Source organism: Phalacrocorax aristotelis, chromosome 6 (assembly GCF_949628215.1).
Source record: "Phalacrocorax aristotelis chromosome 6, bGulAri2.1, whole genome shotgun sequence".
NCBI classification, from domain to species: domain Eukaryota; kingdom Metazoa; phylum Chordata; class Aves; order Suliformes; family Phalacrocoracidae; genus Phalacrocorax; species Phalacrocorax aristotelis.
The window spans coordinates 21,768,259-21,787,393 of NC_134281.1; the positions used below are offsets into that span (position 1 = coordinate 21,768,259).

Consider the following 19,135-nt stretch of genomic DNA (forward strand, 5'->3'; position numbering starts at 1 on the left):
ACCTTTCTTTTACTAGTGACAGAATAGTATTACCTGCATTTCTTTTATATCCAATTTAAACAAAGCCCCATTTTTCTACGTGTTTTTAGACATCCCATACATTTTCCAAATTACATGATGTAACGGGGTCTGTAAGTTAGCTATTGTATTCAAATGTGTGATATGTCTGTGGCTTGACAAGCTGATGTTTCTTTCATGTTGTTCCATCTTCACTTTCTTAAACTGTCCTGATACTTTGTTTTCTATGTTCCAGGTTATTGTTTTGTCATGGTGTTTAATTAAAATATAAAAAGTTGCCTGAAATATTTCTGAGTCTTCTATTCAGTGTTTTTAGTGAATATACTCCTTTTTGGAACCTGATCTTGCTTGAATTTTAATTCTGTTTAGCAGTCCACTTATAGCAACTACTAAATATTGTGGTAATTTCAAAGAAGTGTCAGGTATTTTGTAAGTACCTGTCTTGATTAACTTTCATGTACACTTAAGCGTTCCTAAAATATATCAGGGTTTAGAGGTTTTGTGCAGTGGAGACCCTACAATGTGACAAGGAGAGTTATGTAGTTAAGCTGAGATGATAAAACCCTTTGCTGATATCTAGTGGTTAGAATAAGAAATCTAGGAATTATTTGAAATTGTAATCAGTGCTTATCTGGGGCTAAATACCTTCAGGTGTCCAGCCATTAGGTTCCTAAGTCCTGCTGAAAGCCAGTGGTGTTTAAATTCCTAAGTGAAAAGGTGACTGTGCTTCACTTGGGTGCTTTTAAAAGTGTATCCTCATTCAGTTTTACCTCTACACTGATCCTTTCCTTTTTATCTGTTTAGATAATTTAAAGTTCTGATGTGCTGGGTCTTTCAGTTCTATAAATGTTCATACCACTACCAATCTCCTAACCAGAAGACCTTCTTAGCAGTACATTAGCTGTTTTGACGGGAACTGCTCAGGGCTTTACCCTTTCTTTAATGGATGTCCCTGCCACTGTGTGTTTGGGTTACAGCAAGTAAGGTAAAACAAGAGGGCTATTTGTGAGACCCCTGGAATCATTTCAATTCAGGCTTTAACTACAATCCTTGGGAAAATCCTTGGTTCATACTAAAATTGAATTGAGTACTCTGGAAATGCATACCTGTTTCTGACTGTCAGCTTAGATGTGGGTTTCTTTCTGTAATTGCATATTGTTCACGCATTCCTTTCAGATGATGACTGTATATACAAAACCTACTTTAGATCAGTTCTGTGCTTGTTTTACATTTTCTTACTTTGTGCTTTGTTTCTCATATTAAGCGCAGTGCAATAGAGGACAAATAACTTGTTTTTAGCAGGCATCAGGACATAGGAAATAATCCAGATTCAGGTCTTTAAGATATATTTTGATACACTTTAAAACAGTCCTCTCCTGAAAGCAGTATATTCACTTAACATACAAGTTTGGTGTGATATGAGATTCTTATTATCTTTTATTATGGTTTTTCATAATTTAGTTGCAACTTTGTCCCTTATGTCCCAAAGCCAACTCATGGCACCCCTGTGTTCTGCTTACATCAATTTTATTTTTATACTTAATGAAACTGGACTTCCTGCCCAGAGATCAATCTTTGATGCAGTCTGACCTGCCTGCATTTCTATTATGTGACTGTATAATCAGTGTCTAATAGTAGTAAATAAAAAAAGAAAATAATTTTTCAGAATATTTGCTCAGTGAGTAGGGAAATCACTTTTGACAGCTAGAATATGCATTGAACCTTAAGGCAAACAAAAAAACCCAATTATGAATATATTTAGAAGGGCTTTTCCTTCTCAGTACTCTGAGGGAGGTTGATGGGGGACAGGCAGATGAAGAATACAATTAGATGGTAAGATGCTTTATGTTGCCTAAAGCACACATAAGATTTACTCATAAAAAATAGTCAATTTAATTATGTTTATAGAAAGCCAGGCATGGGAGAGAGAATTAATCCATACAGTGGCCAAGCCAAAAGGAATTTCTCTGTCCATAATCTTGAGTGGTAATTGGTTTCCTTTTCCTAAATGATCATAGTGAGTTAGCATTTTATTTTGTAACTTTCTCTTACTTAAAATGTTCTGAATTAGGAGGCCTGCAGGGTGAAAATCCTATTTTCAGTGATTGTTTTTTTTCCTTTGTTCCTTTCCTTCTCCCTCCTGCTTACCTAACTGCAGTTCCTGTCCCAGCCAGGTAGTCTGGCCAAAATAGCTCCTGCCATCTGGAATAGTCACTATGAACCTCTCGGTGACTTCCTCTGATTTGAAATGTCAGCTTGAATCTTTTCTCCCTTGCTTACTGCTCCTTAATTTTCTTTTCGTTTTGTTACTCATTATTCAACAAGGTGACTATTGTTTGATTGTACTGATGTACAGTATGCTTGAAAAATGCTATGCAGAAGAGGGATCTATGTTCTTCCTCCTGTGTCTTCCCCATTATCCTAATCCACATCAGGGTCTGGTTGCTACTGATATGTCATCTCTCCTATGAGAATTATCTAGCATGATTATATTTAGATGCAGTATGAGTGTAGAGCTGTCTAAATTTTCTTTTAAAAGGTACAAAGAAAATAAAATTCAGAAAAGCCATTATTTTTCAGTTAAGATCAGGTTTTTCATATCATTCCCAACACATTTTTGCATTTTCAGATGTTGACGAATTGCTGAATTTTCTGATAAGCAAGCTAAGCATTGCTTTTTTTCCATAAAGGTTATTCCTGTCATTGTGCAATTAGATGGGAATGTCAATTTTCTTCTGTTTTTAAATAAACTACACTTATATTTGTAGGGTTGCTTGAAATCATGCTCCAGGACCTTGATGGTGAAACATCAGAAGCATATTAAAAATAATCCTTGCATTAAATTAGTAATGATTCCTTGCATTAAATTAGTAATGATTTTACGACACTCCTCTGTTTAATATAAATGTTTTAAGATGTTATTCTAGTGGATATTAGAGTTAGGACAGAAGCTGAGTCATGTATATAGATGGTCAGCATTGACAATACAAGGCTATTAACAATGCATTTGGCTGAGCAGAATGTAAGCAGTGAAGTCTGTAAGCTTTTCCACACAGCTCTGCCAACAAAACTTGAGTCCTTGGTTGCTTGTGGACAGCAGTGACATAGAGTACTAGAACATTTAATTGCTTTCATTGACTGAAGAGCAGAGTACTAGACTGAAGAGCAAAGTACTTTGTACTAGACCTGTTTTCTTGAAGCATTTCTGTAATCTTTAGGTTAGAAATTAATAATACATAATATGTACTTGAAAAATTCTAATTTTGGTGAAAATTGGGGAGTAGCATGTGATTGTCTAATTTTCCTTTTAGATATTTCTCCTGTCTTTTTGAGCTATCTACACTTCGGTGATGTTCACATAATACACACAATGCCTTAGATTGTAGCTATAGGTGTCTGTTATTTCCAAAGAAGGATTTTAGAGCGTAATGCATATCTGTCATTTGCAAAGAGTTATTTCTATTGCTAGCTTTCACTCTTACAGGAAATCAATCTTTTCTGGGTCAAAACTTTGATATCAGTGTGGAATTAGGGGCAATTAAAGGTGATGGGAGGAGGTTGCTAGTGAAAAGAAAACTTCAGTTTTCAGGGCCACTTTTGGCATTGAAATGTTCTTGCTTTGGAGGGGAGTTTCTTAGGTGGCTTCATTTCAGTTTTGTCTGGTATCTGAATGGCTCCTTTGTGTTTGTGTACCTTCACCAGATAAGACTTTATTTATTGCCTTCCTATATTTTTTTCCTAGGTTCATATCCTTGCCAGGGAAATGTAGGTCTGACAACTCACAGTCAGAACTTACTCTGTAAAGAAATGCGGTTGCTTAAAGAATTAGGAGTGAGACCTTGAACTGCTTTTGGAATTCCTGTGAGAGACTTGATATACACCTTCTGTGTCACAGCAATGTAATCCTTAAAGAAGGCAGGTAGGTAGTCACAGAACGTACCATCTTGAGCTTAATCTTTACTCTGTACCTCAGCTATACCGAAATGATAAATACAGTAATGACAATGCCTAGAAAGCTGGCCAAGTAGCTGAAATTTCCCAGGAAGCTGGAATTGAAAGGGGGAGGGGAATATCTGTTGGAGGGACAACACAACAGGGCATAAGCAATCCGGGAGGTTCCTTGGACGTGCTGATGATAACTTCCTTCTACAAGTGATAGAGGAGCTGATGAGGAGAGGTGCTATGGTGGACCTTATTCTCACCAAAAAGTAGGGTCTGGTGGGAATTGTTTTTTTCAAGGGCTGCCTTGGCTGCTATGACCATGAAATGGTGGGGTTCAAGATCCTTAGGGCACTGAGGAGGGTGCACAGCAATCTTGCTGCTCTGGACTTCAGGAGAGCAGACTTCGGCCTCTTCAGGAATCTGCTTGGTAGGCTACCATGGAATAAAGCCCTGGAGGGAAGAGGGGCCCAAGAAAGCTGGTTAACATTCAACAATCACCTCCTTCAGGCTCAGGAGTGATGCATCCCAACAAAGAGGAAGTCAGGCAAAAACACCAGGAGGCCTGCATGGATGAACAAGGAGCTCCTGGACAAACCAAAACACAAAAAGGAAGCCTACAGAGGGTGGAAGCAAGGAGAGGTAGCGTGGGAGGAATACAGGGAAATTGTCCAAGCAGGCAGTGATCAGGTTAGGAAAGCTAATGCCCTGATAGAATTAGATCTGGCCAGGGACGTCAGGGGCAACAAGCTTCTGTAGGTACATCGGTGATAAAAGGAAGAGTAGGGAAAATGTGGGCCCTGTCTGGAAGGAAACGAGAGACCTGGCTACCTGGCAGGTGGAGAAGGCTGAGGTATGCAGTGACTTTTTTGCCTCACTCTTCACCAACAAGTGCTCAAGCCACACCACTCAAGTCATAGAAGGCAAAGAATGGCCCACTGTAGGAGAACATAATGTTTGAGATCATCTAAGGAACCTGAAGGTGCACAAGTCCATGGGACCCGATGAGATGCATCTGCGGGTCCAAAGGGAACTTGTCAGATGAAGCTACTAAGCCACTATCCATCATATTTGAGAAGTCATGGCAGTATGGTAAAGTTCCCACTGACTGGAAAAGGGGGAATGTATCCTGCCTTTTTAAAAAGGGGGTGAAAAAGTAAGACTTGGGGAACTACAGACCAGTCAGTCTCACCTCTGTGCCTGGCAAGATCATGGAGCAGATGCTCCTGGAAGCTATGCTAAGGCACATGGAAAACAAGGAGGTGATTGGTGACAGCCAGCATGGCTTCACTAAGGGCAAATTGTGCCTGACAAATTTGGTGGCCTTCTACAAGGAGGTTACAGCGTTGGTGGATAATGCTGTAGAAGAAGAGCAACTGATGTCATCTACCTGGACTTATGCAAAACATTTGACACAGTCCCACACAACATCCTTATCTCTAAACTGGAGAGATGTGGATTTGACAGATGGACCACTTGGTGAATAAGGAATTGGCTGGATGGTTGCACTCAGAGTTGCAGTCAGCGGCTTGATGTCCGAGTGGAGACCAGTGATGAGTGGTGTTCCTCAGGTTGGACTGGAGCTGTTTAACATCTTTGTTGGTGACCATGGACAGTAGGACTGAGTGCACCCTCAGCAGGTTTTCCGACATCACCAAGCTGTGTGCTGAGGTGGCCACGCTGGAGGGAAGGGATGCTATTCAGAGGGACCTTGACAAGCTTGAGAGGTGGGCCTATGCGAACCTTGTGAAGCTCAACAAGACCTGGTGCAAGGTCCTGCACAGGGGTTGGGGCAATGCCAAGCACAGATACAGGCTGTGCAGCAAATGGATTGAGAGCAGCCCTGAGAGAAGGACTTGGGGGTGTTTGTTGATGAGAAGCTCAACATGACCTGGCAAAGTGCGCTTGCAGCCCTGAAGGCCAACTGTATCCTGGGCTGCATCAAATGAAGTGTGACTGGCAGGTAGAGGGAGGTGATTCTCCCCTTCTATTCCGCTCTGGTGAGACCTCACCTGGAGTACTGCCCAGTTCTCGCCCAGCCCTTGTAAGGAGGACATGGGCCTGTTGGATCTAGTCCAGAGGAGGGAGTCCCCCCCAGAAGATGGTCAGCAGGCTGGAGCATCTCTCCTATGAAGACAGGCTGAGAGAGTTGGGGTTGTTCAGCCTGGAGAAGAGAAGGCTCTGAGGGAGACCTTATGGCAGCCTTCCAGTACCTGAAAGGGTCTTACAAGAAAGCTGGAGAGGGACTTTTTACAAGGGCATGTAGTGATAGGGCAAGGGGTGATGGCTTTAAAATGAAAGAGGATAGCTTTAGATTAGGTGTAAGGAGTTGTTCACTATGAAGGTGGTGAGGCAATGGAACAGGTTGCCTTGAGAAGTTATGGATGCCCCATCCCTAGCAGTATTCAAGGCCAGGTTGGATGGGGCTTTGAGCAAAGTGGTCTAGTGGATGGTGTCCCTGCCCATGGCACTAGTTGGAACTAGGTGATATTTAAGGTCCCTTCCAACACAAACCATCCTGTGATTCTATGATACGATGATTCTATGAAATGGCAAACTGTTTGTGACTGGTGTTGCTATAGCAAGTAGAGGTTTCATGTGCCAGTTTCAAATAAACTTAATCCCATAGTTAGGTTTGGGTATCTTCTTGTCTACTCCTTGCAAATACAGGTACAAAATGCGCACAGCACTTGCCTGTGTCTTGTGTTAGGGAATTGGGAAACCTCATACTGATGCTTTTACTGCCTTAATGTGTGGGTGCCAGGAGCTGGGTTATGGTTTTTCAGGCTTTGGGAAGTACTTGCCAACATGACGATCTTTCACACTATCATTGCAAAAATAGTAAGGGCCGTGAAATATGCTTTGGCGAACAATGTACCAAGTGGGTGCATTTGGGGTATCAGAGCTATGAGATATAGCAGTCACCAAACAAAACTTTTTGTTTTATGGTCAGTGTTTGGATGTTTATTTTTTAAATCTTTTTCTCCTGGAACAAGGTTAAGAGGGTTGTTTTTTCATTTGCCCCAGTATTAGATTTCTTCACCTCATTTATAGCAAACCCTTGAGGAGTTAAGCAGATAAGTAAATCCTGCAGGATATAGAAGTGGCTTTTTTAATTTTAGGTGCTAATTTTAAGGGAAGAGACATATGGGAAAGTAGTATTATTTGTATAGAGACTCTTTCAAGTACTAGAAATCTGGGACAGTCTTTATGTTTCACAGGCAAATAAAATTTGCCTTTTTTCCCTGTGAGCCAGGGTGAATTCATTGGAAAGAAATGAACCTCTTATTTCTGACTGATTCATTTTGGCTTAGGAAGGCTCTTTTGAAGATTGATAATTCTGAGTGGGGAATAGGATGGCATTTGGCATGAAATGTCTAAATTATTATTGGTGACTACAGTATCCAAGTCAAGCTGATGAGCTTTGTGTAAGGCCATCAATTAGCAATCTGCAGCAGCTTACTGAGTAGGTTTTTTTTTTTGGTGTCTTTGGGTAGTAGTTTGAGGGGGAAAAAAGGCTGCAAAGTTGCCTCTTGCAGAGAAGATGGTAATGGGGTTAAAGAAGCAGGAGACTAAGCAAGATGTCTCGGTCAGAATAAAGCTTTGCAGAGTATCTTTTAAAATACTTATGTATCATATTTATTCACACACTACTTCCGCTGTGGTGTCCAGAATGTGCTGCATGAAACACTTAAGGTAACAGAAAGGCTGTAGAAGGCACCACAGCTATGATTATTGACTAACTTTGTGAGAATGAATGAGTGGCTGACGTAGCTCTTTGGGATTGTGCTCCTCAGGGCTGCTGCAGTGCTGTGAAAATGCCGTGCTTTTCCAGTGAAGCAATATCACTTCCTGCAATCCACAGAACAAATCAAGTCAAGTGGGACTCCCTGCTGCAAGTGTCCTTTTCAATTTACTTGACTGAAATTGTAGGAAGACTAGCAGATTTGGACTTGGTGCCTGTTCTTTTTTTTTTTTTAATATATATATATAGGGAGTGCTGCTCTGGTGCTATTAATTGGGGGATAGATAAGAAGCAGAAAGTGTTGCATTTGTTATTTTCAAACCAGAAAGCAGTGAACATTTCATGTTATAAATAAGTATTAATACTGAAAAGAATAATTTTTTTCATACCATTATAGGACTGCAATTAGCAACATACCCTTGTCTTGGAAGGCTGCAGTAGTAATGGTGCTGCAGAAAAGTGTTACCCCTCCCCAACATAGTGCTACATATTTTGATAGGTCATGGTATTTTTTGAAATTATTATATATGTATAGCTTCTGACTAATTTGCTCTATTTGTTTCCCATTGTTACATTAATTTCATGTTTTTACTTTTAATCTCTGAAAATAATGATAAATATTCTTGCAATCATATTTACCTGTGGTAGAAGGCAGTGCTGAAAGTACTTGTCTTTCTTCCACCATTGAACACATGCTGTGAGGGTTCATGCATCTACTTTTCCTCTTCAAGTGTTTTCTCTCTTTTACTTTTCTTTAAATATGCAGGATCCTCACTAGACAAAAGACTAGTGTCACTCTAACCTGAAGAGCATAGGTGTCCCATTGTACTTTCCCTGATTCCCATCTGCAAGCACATACTTCTCCGTTGAGCCATTGCTTATTTTCCCACCTGCTTTGTCCTTGATTGCCACAAGTTCCAGAATTACAGTAGTACAACGTAGGGTTAGCAACCCAGGGCAGGTCGTTAAACAGCAGCATATGCACGTAGTTTTGGTGTTTACTTGTCTGTGCAAGGAAGTGCCTTTTAAGTCCTGTGAGCTTCTAAGATGTATTCCTCTGAGTGACTACACCTTTCAAGTGCCATTCTTCAGGGAAGCTGAGGATTCAGAAGGAGTCATAAGCTGCTACCACTCTTGGAGGCAAGATACAAGTGATTTTGTATGGTATTCATGGTTTTATTCCTCTGTGGGAAGTAGCTCCCAGCTTTCATGGATCCAGGAGCTTAGAGACTTGTTACAGGCTTCTATTTAGGAATGAGAAGTATGATTTGATAGTCTTTCCTTTTCTGTCCTTGGGGTGCAATGAGTAACATTAACCTCACATAGGATGGGTCATCTCTTTGAGTATGTATTTCCTATTAATGTTCTTGCATAGAAACTCCTGCAGTATTTATGACATTATCATGTATCAGTTCCACTTCAGTTACATCAAGCATGAAGGCTAATACAGCTTCCAAAAACAAATAAAATGCCAAGAAAAATATTGTCATTTACAACAGAATTCTCTGAATTATTTCATCCAAGTTTGAAGTTGGATTTGAAATTGCTTTAAAAATATTGTTTACAAAAATTTACTCTTGCAAATAGTGCTTTGCTAATACGAACAGCAACATAGCTGATCAAACAGTGCCTTTTGGACATGTGGTCCCTGCTGTGTGATGAGCTTTAAATCACTTAAAAACTGCAAGCGTGTGTAAAGAATTTAAGATAAGTGTTAACTGGGTGTAAGTTATTTTGCTGTCATAATGCAGGTACTTCTGAGAAGAAGGTATTGGCTAATAACAGTCCCACCCAGCACCCAATACTACTAGATGATTAACAATTTATGCACCTGTAAGCTGGTGAAGTTCCAATTCTTACCTCTAATAGCAGTTGGAGTTTTTGGTGTGTGGTGTATTTGGGTTGGGATTTTTTTTAGGGGCGGGGTTTGTTGGTGGGTGGGTGGGGGTTTTTTTGGTGGGAGGGGTGTGTTTTGGTTTTTTTTTTCCATCCTGTGCTAAGTTTGTCATGCAAGTGCAGATGGTTACATTTGTACATGATGGACTAGGAAAAAGGCCAAGATACTCCCTTATAAATGCATGTGATACATTAAGTGAAGACAAGCAAGTGACCCACCTATTCAACACAGAAGATTTAATAACTTTGTACAATACAGCAAATTATGATTCTGTCTTACACATCTTTGTATGAGGTGGAGGCTGGATCCTATCCTCCCTGCTCTTTCCTTGGGGTTTGGCTTTCTTTAGGAACTCAGAAACAAAGCTTTGGAATTTTATTCCTTACAGCTTAAATTTTTACAGTGCCTAAACCAAAACGGCCCCTTTATAAACTTACAGTCAGTTTGGTAATATAAAAACTTAATAGTATTATATAAACATGTTTCTTGCAAGAAAATTGTTTGGAGTGAAACCATATGCACGTGTTAATGGGAAATATTTGTTACACTTCTGCTTTTTCTGCCATTTTTTGTATTTATTTCAATACTTATTAATAGCATCCTTCTGAAACTTCTCTGATGAGAGAACATACAGCAGATTTTTTTTAATGCTGTAACTGCAGTACAATTCTAAATGTCTTGGATGTGATTCTGAACAGAGCTGAACAGGAGTGAAATAATGTGTAGTCTCTGAGTATATAGCTGTAATTTCACTTAGGGATTTTGCTGATGTTACATAAACCACTCGAGCAAAACTACATCAATAGATAAATTATTATTCTCTATTTTCTATAAATCCATCCACAGGGACTCTTCCCTGTGGAGCTTCTTCTGAGGAACTTGATCTATACTAATCTTTTTTGACTTCGCATCCTGTTCTTTGGAAAGGTTACAATACTCATTTGGAGTGCTTCCCACCTTTTTTCTACATTAAAACAGTTGCGTTAGACGGGTAGTATTTTTGGGGGGTTAAAATTGTGAATTCTGACAGGTTTGAAGTAATCTCCATTACCTTCCAACATGACACTGCATTTTTTTTTTTTTCCCTCCTGTAAATAATCTCTTAGTAGAAGATCTGCTTGGCGAACAATGCTTGCTGGTGCTTTGTGTCTCATACCTCAGTCTTCTTGGAAATTTAGAGTGGATAATTTTTAAGCTGTCAGCCATTGGCTGTCCACTTGATTTAAAAAATACTGCTTCACCATCAAGAGATTTCCATCCAACTAGCAGGCAATGATGATTGCTGTGTAAGGGTACACACATGACTATTTTCTGCTATGCGTGGTTGTGTCCTAAGGTTTTTGCATGTGAAAATGTAAGGGATGTTGTCCCAGGTAAGGTCAGCTATCCACAGTCATCCCAAAACCTTGCTGCTATGTGAAAATAGCTCAGGGATCATCCATTTGATCAATGTTAGTATTGTTTTTTGTATGTGCATTGTGTCATGGGTACTTGTGTTGAAATTCATCTGACACTGTCAGATGTCCAGTTAGAGAGTCTTGAAAGGTCTTTTCAGACTTCTTCATGGCTAGCCCTCATCATTTTAGCATGTGAATAAATTTGCATCTTCACTTGGCTTTGCCATGTTGCCGCCTGCTGGTTAACCTTTTCTGGTTAATGTGCACATGCGCAGAGCCTCCAGGTTGCAGCACAGCTCCCTGAAGAGCTCTGCTGGTGACCAACCTCAGGTGGGAGAACTGAGCACTTACTCTTGCTCTGGTGCCCATCTTTTAACCAGATTTTTCCTAAAAGTAAAGGCCTTCTATATTATCTTGTAGTGGCTTAATTTTCATGTGACCTTTTTCATGGAAGGTCTTTTCAAAAGCTTACGAATATCTATTGGATTTTAATATACCAAATATATAGGTCCAACTGACTCTCCCTTGTACACATGCATGCAGCAGATTTGTGAAGCATGACTTCCCTTTACAGAAAAGGAGAACTTACTTTCCTCCCTAATAAAAGATATTTATCTCTGTGTTTATTTCTAGCTTTTAATAATTTCTACTCATTTTTATGGTAAAGGTGACAGGATTGCTAGTCTGTATTATTCAGATATCCACTATAATCTTAAAAACAAACCAAACCAAACCCAAACCCAAACCAAAAACCCAACCCCAAAATGCCAAACAAAAAGCAAACGAACCACCCCCCCACCCCCTTGCTCTGCTGCTCCAGTCTATCTGCACTGGAAGAATCTTTCCTTTCACTTATTGCTTGGAAGTTGCTGCTTGTGCTCAGCAGCTTGTTTTAGACCAAGCTTGCTAGTTGCATGTTACATGTAAACCTATTTTTACAAAATCATTACTGAAGCTCAAAATATGTCTCCTTTAAAATATCTTTAGTTTTGCTGGGTTTTAATCTTTTGGATGTTATGCATTTGATACTCGAGGTTTTTTTTTGTTTTTTTTTTTTTACAAATTCTCCTCTACTTCTTTTTCCTCCTGCTTTTACATGCAACGTTCCTTTCTATTTTATTTTTAACCAAGTTTCTGCCCAGATGGAGAGTTTCATATGTTCTTAACTGTCAGGTTTTATTGTACAGGATTTTTAACAGCAAGGTCATGGGAAGTTGTTATTCATAATGAAGGGTAGGTGGCACTCTTGTTACTTTTGTTTGGTTTCCTGAAATAAATCAGGTGTATGTACTCTCTCAGTAAGATTTCTTTTTATAGAGTAAGTGCTTTAGAGAGTGTTCTTGAACATTGAAGAGGATTTTTATTTTTGTTAAATATGAACCCATACTTAAATTGTCTGAGTCTGGGACTGGTTCACAGTACTTTCTAGGAAGAGAAAAAAGTGTTATTTGGCTCATTTTGAATATACAGTTTTTGGTTTGGTTTTATGTATTTTCTTACCATTTCATTAGTCAATGAAGAAAGACAACAAATCCTTTAATGTCATTTCAACTCCAGTTATTAATACTGTATTTTCTTGTTAGTTTTGTATTTGAAGTGTAGATTTAAGTTGGCATGGTAATCATAGCACTATTGAATGAAAGGAAATGTCATATTAGTAGGTGCTAAACAGTCAATAGAGCCTTTATTTCTTAATCCAGGGTAGTAAATACTTGTTGCCCTAATACTGTAAATTGATTCTAGAATTGTATAGGTTTGTGAGTTTGAGAGTTTTCTCTTATAATCTAAAAATCCTGCAACACAGAAAAATACATAGTGGTAAAGGTATGACATGTTAGATGTGTTTTGCAATTTTAAAGGAAAACTCATTTCAACTCTACTAAATTTTTTTTTCCCTTCTCTTACTCAGTGCCCAGCTAGGACGTGGTTACAGGAGGAATTTTAACACTGATGCTCAACTACTTCAAATCAAATAAAATCAATATCATTATTACTGCTGGCTGACAATTTCGTATGGTTGAGGCAAAGTGATTTGGTTACCTCAGTCCAATTTCTCTTGATCCATTTGTCAATCAATTGATTCTGTTATTGCTCTTCCCAGAAGAGTGCTCCATGGTTGAAAGGAAAGGGAATAAGTAGAGTTGGAAAAAGCAGAGGTTAGAAAAATTTCTGTTCTGCCTTTGTCCAAGAGTATGAATCTCTTCTACATGAGTATCTAAATTCCTCAATGTTTTGTGACACATTGTTGCCATGTAAACAAACCTCTGTGATGGGTTCATGGCTTGTCTAATGCCACAGACTCTCTTCAGGGAATTTCTCAGTTGAAGCCTTCTAGGCAGAGCCATTCCCAAGTACTGAATGTCCTGCAAAGCTACTTTTACTGTGCAGTTCAAATAGAAGATAAAATAGGTAATGTGGAAGGAGAAATTAATAATAAAGGAGAAGCTCATTATAGACAAAGGAATACATTTGTGTGATTTTTCATTGAACATCTAGTAGCAGGCATTACTACCTAATCACAGCATCATGTGAATTGTCTTCTTTTAAAATATTTCTTCAATGCTTTCATTTTAGTTAAGTCCAGAAGCCTGAACTGTGGTTGTGGCTATGCTTTGCTAGTATGGTATGAACTTAGTTGAAAGAAAATCCCTTATTGAAAGAGTTTCCAATCTAATTTAGATTTTATATATCTTCACTTTAAAATATTTATTTAGTATATATTCACTAGGGAAAGAGTGTTTGATTTTAATTTTGATGGTGACTGAATTCTGGAATTAAAAATTAATTGAACAAGCAATTTTGTTTTAATGGATGAAGAAACATTTTATAACTTGTCAGTTTATTTTACAGTTTATATTTTTGGTGCCCTCCCATGTAATACAGACATATGTATTACTCATCCCTCCCACTTCCTCCTGTATGCAAAGTGGTGGTTGTTTTTGTTTTTGTTTGTTTTTTTTTTTTTAAAAAAAACAATACACTGAAGTGTTTTAATTGAAGAGTCCCAAATAAAAATCTATTTTGGGGCAGGAAGTTTTCTCCATGACTTGGATAACATTTACTTTTACTTTCTAATGCCACATTGGCTTTCAAGCTATTAGCTGCCATTAAGGTGAAGAATTTTATATGTTTTGTATAATAATACAAGTCCCAAATGGTGGTAGTTATTGAAGTTAACACTTTTTGCCCGACTGTGAGGGTACTAGCGTCTTTGAGCAATTCGAGTTTTGGTTCTTATTTATGCTTGCCATTTAATGTGCTTGACATTCTGACTATTTTACACCTACCCAATTTCTTCTGGCTCAAGGGATAATGACAATATTTTAAACAGTTGTGAAGTGTGCTGTATGTTATTAAGCAGGTGCCACACTACAAATGGAAGGAAAAATCCCTGCACTATTTCTAGAATAATTGTTTTTGTGTTGTGTATCTCAGGGTCAGCTAGAGTTGTTCATCAGTTTGTTCAGCTGTGTGACTTGGTTAGCTCTTTTGTTGCCAGGATGATAAAGTCTTACTAATATTTTATGTCCTTTTATTTAACTATATATGTGTCTGTGTGTATATAGATGTATTTGAAATATATAATGATGGACTGTGTGCTTACATTGCGTTCTTTGTGATCTAGAGGTGAGGCGTTACAGTGATAGATTTCTGAGTAGTTACTGAGAGCTTCATTTTTCCTAAAGGTTGAGTTAAAATGACGATATAAAAGAAAATTTTATATAAAATTCAGTCCATTCAACTGAGCTCATATGTCTATAGCAGACATTTACTCCTGGTATGGTAGATCTTGGAAGCAACTGTCCTGTGTCTTGGTTTATAGATAATTAGGGTATAACCTTAGAAATTAAAATGTCATGGGGGAAAAAACCTACTTAATCGATTGTAAGTATACTTTGGGTAAAGACCTTTCTCTCCCATTGCAAAATAGTTTTATTAGCCATCTTTCTTGAGTTGTATTCCCATGTAAATATGTGGTTCCTTGCAGTTTTGTAAAATTTTAGGCTCTTTCAAAAAGGTTAAATAGGTATCAGAGAAAGAGGAAGCAGAAGGAAAATTGTGCGGAAATTAAGATCTTTAGAGAAGTAGAGCTGGTGGTCACAATTTCTGTTTGTTTAATCTACTGGAATTTTTGTATTGTATTTAACTATTGCAATTGTGAGTAAATTGCATGAAGAATGATGAAGAAATGTTAGAATACCTTATTTTACTGACCCACGTGGAGACATTTTAAGTATGTACCCAAGTCCTCACAAAACAATCGTCATGGCCTGGCTAGAGGTCCTTGAAACAGCACTGACTTGAACGGGTTATAGGAATGATTTAAAAAAAAAAAATAAAATTTATTTCACAATCTCGCCACCTGGTGGTATAATCTGGCAATGAAAATGTGGTCAAGAGCCTGTTCTAAGAGTCATATTTACTTTGGTAGGCAAGATCTTAAAAGCAGAGTTTAAGCCTGGATTATAAGTAGGTTCTTGGTTTTTAGCAAGCAAGTTCAGTGTGTTCTTCCTTTATTGTGTCAGTGTCCCATGTTAGGTGCAGTATAAGGCTGTGCATGTCTTTACATTAAATATAGCTGTTTCCTCCCCCCTCTGATTTCTACAGATATGAGTGAAGAGAAAGTCAAGAAATATTGTGTAGTCCTGCGACACCGAGTTGTGGCATATTAATCTTCAAAATAAATTTGAGTTATGGTTTAAAAATGAATGGTGTCCATGTGCTGAAATTCCCAGATAAAATTATGCAAACTGAGTTTACCTAAGTTTTGGTAAAAACATTTAAGGGATGTTTTTATCCCTGAAATAAGTATTACAAATCCAAGCAAAATGGAACTTAAATGTATTTGGATAATTTAAACTTTCATTTGCGTACAAGGTGGAGACTGAATAAAGTCAATGACATGCAAGACCTGGCATCTTTAAAACTTAGTGGCAGGGGCATTGGGGAAGCTTGCTCTTTTATGTTAATCCAAGGTGAAGCAGATGTGATCTTACTGGTGTCTTTCTGGGGAAACCCTTGTTTATAATAAAAGATGTGAAAACACAGTGTTCAAAGGGCATTAAATAATCCAGTTTTTGCAAGCTGAATCCAAACATGATTTACTGAAGGGCATGATGAACTGATCATTAACTGGAACTTTTAAGTCAGAAGTGGATGTTTTCTCTACCAAGAATATCGCCTCTGGCTGTGCCATAGGCTGTTGTTTGACACAGGAGTAACTGAGTAAAATTCTGTGACTTTGGGCAAAAATGGCATCATACTGGAGCACAATGGTTCCCTTTTAATACAAAAAAAGAGAAATTTTATTTATTTTTATTTGTCTTTATGGCATAGTGTTGATGTTTTCGCACATGGAACCCTTGCATCCAGCAGGACCTCTCTTTCTGGCAAAACTGCTGCCTATGATTCAAGCACACCTTATTGAGTATCTATTATGAAACAAGTCAGAAAGTCATTTATTCATGATGACATCAGTATGTTGACCTTAAGACCTCTCAATTATTCACTTCCAGGTTCTCTATGACACTGGATGTTTGCTCTTGGATCTGTTTCTCCTGTGGGGTGTCCTTTAGATCAATCCTTGTTTGTTCTATTAATTTGCTTAAATCTCTGGGGTTTGTCTAGTCTAATAATTTCTTCTTTCTTCCAGTTTTTAAATCAAGATTGATTAACCAACACAAAAAGACCCAGCTGGTTATGTGACTTGAACCCTGTTTATGAAGCACTCATTCGTTTTTACAAGAGGACAGCACTGTATGTTGTTTTTTTCTTTTTCTCCCCCAAATTAAAAATAAACTGTTGTAACTTGATAGAAATCCTAGAAAATAGAAAATTCCTGAGGAATTAAACTGTTATTTATCAATAAGATCTTGATTTTTTAGCTTAGTGACACTAGCCAAGGAAATAGAAGTGCTGTGTTCAATTTACCATACTAATAACCACATAACGATGCTACTTATTGTTTCACATCATTTAAGGAGAGCTTCCCTTAGTCTGAAAGATCATGTGCTTTCTCTTTACATTGCATTGTAAGTAGTGTGGGATTAGTGAATGTGACAAATGTGTGTTTTAGACTGCATTGGTAATGGATTATGTAAGAGTCAAAGCTGAAACTCAGGGCAGAGAGCGTAAACTAAATGCAGTAGATCGCAGTGCCACCTATACAATGAGGTAGCTCTAGCAGAACTCTGGATTCTGACCCACGCTCCAAGACCCCAAGATTTTGGGCTAAATAATGCTTCTTTTGTACTGAATTTAGACGGTATTTTTTCACAATGATATATTTGTTCTTTATAAGATATATACCCTCAATTATAATTGCAAAATAAAATTGCACAGGTAAAGTATCAGCCTGATAGTCTGTAACCCAAGTGTGGGAATGCATAAATGAAAGTTCCAGCAGTGACATTAAATGGTTTAACTTCTCTTTTTAGATATCATGAGCTATGATGCATAAGCTAAAACTTAATAAAATTGAACTATTAGATACAGGTTAAGTGCTGATACATAATCATCGTGCTATATGTGGTATGAATCTTATCTTTTCCTTTTCCAGTTCTGTGAAAGTGTTCTGCCTTAACAGTGATGAGACTTTTTTTGTTTCTGTAATTAGGGGGTGGCTTTTTAAAATTGTTAAATTTTGGAAGCAATAAATTTACGTGATGTTCCACCTAGACTAGCAGGAATCCAAGCAATGCTATGAGGTACAGGGCAGCCTCAGATTATTTCAAACATATCTTTAGTTACAACTACATTAGAAGTCAGGCAGCTTGGTTTGGCTGAACTTTATAACCCTGTTAAAATGAAGTTGCCCAACTTGCTCTGCATGTATGAAAATTCCATTATTTTTTAAGTGAAAAGGAAAAGCTGGTATTTATTCTGGATTTTCTGTTGAATAGTAAGTGGTTCTAGTGATTTGTCAGTGGTGATACAATGAATGTACAATCTGTGTTTTCATTTATTACCTCTCTTGTTACTGAAGGTTCATTAACCAAAAAGGAAAATTATGTATAATATTCAAACTATTATAGAAAAAGGGGAAATAGCACTCACTGCCTACTAAAATCAGTCTTGGGCTTATGAAATAGTAGAACCAATAAAGAAAAATCAATAAGTATTTACTCATATAGTTTTGTACAGTGAAGTGTAAGATTACTTTTGATTTTTATGATTACAAGGAGATGTCTGAGCAAATTTCCTTTATGATGTCAATAAATATATTCCCAGTATGGTAATGAGATTGGTTAACATGTTATTAGGAGAGAAAAAGAATCACACTTGCTTTTTTTAACAAGTAAGCATAGAAAACAGAAACATAACAAGAGCACCCTATCATTTTGGGTGTGTTTTTCTGTTCATAAAGCACTTCATCTCCTATGGCTTGTGCAGAAGTAAGCAGACTTAAAGCTTGATATGAAGAACACACATAAATTAATAACTGAACAGATAAAAAGGCTTTGCAAGTTTTCTATTAGCAATTAAAGAAGCTTTCTATAGCACATAGCTTTAAGTTCTATATAGCTGCTGTGAAGAAAACTGTATGAACTTGTTTAGATTATTTATTTGCTTTTATACTGTATCTTAAAAAACTGGAAGTAACTTCTATTATGAAGTTTATAAAAAGCATTATATTATACAAAATGACACTTGCATGACTTTATTCAAAATATGATGTAATGCTTATGTGGATATAAATTATTCAAGGATTTGCCTTCTTTTGTCACATAATTTTCAGATTAATTTCCACCAGGAGTGTTAAGTGTAGCTATAGTTCTCACCTACATGTAAATATTTGATAGGCTCTTTTAGCTAAAACTAATCTAACTCATATCAAAATGTTCTGCTTAGTGCCTATATTTTTTCAATGTAGAGCAGAAAGAAAACAAGGTCATAATAACTATGTGGGCAACTGTAACATCAAGTTATTCCAGCATGTTAAGCATGACTCCTTACTGATATCAGTCTTTGACTGCACTAGTTTGGCACTCTTGCTTTAATGAAGGTTTTAATAGGTGCTCTAAGCTGTGCAGACCAAATATTGTGCTTGTCTTTCAAAATACTAGAGATTCAAGGTTTGTTTTTTTCAAAAAATTCTTAAAACAAGTAGTCTATAATCTATTTGTCAGACTTTTAAAT

At 37.5% G+C, this 19,135-nt stretch overlaps 1 protein-coding gene across 9 annotated transcripts in view; it reads left to right on the forward strand.

The window, feature by feature from the left end:
- Window positions 1–19,135, forward strand: part of ATP2B2 (ATPase plasma membrane Ca2+ transporting 2) — a 451,559-nt gene that overhangs the window by 135,598 nt on the left and 296,826 nt on the right. For 7 of the 9 annotated variants that reach the window (XM_075096581.1, XM_075096582.1, XM_075096586.1 and 4 more), the window contains exon 3: window positions 16,650–16,753. The exons of the other annotated variants lie outside the window; for them this stretch is intronic. The gene's annotated coding sequence lies outside the window, so the exon portion shown is untranslated. The remainder of the gene's footprint in view (window positions 1–16,649; window positions 16,754–19,135) is intronic. 9 annotated transcript variants of the gene reach the window in all.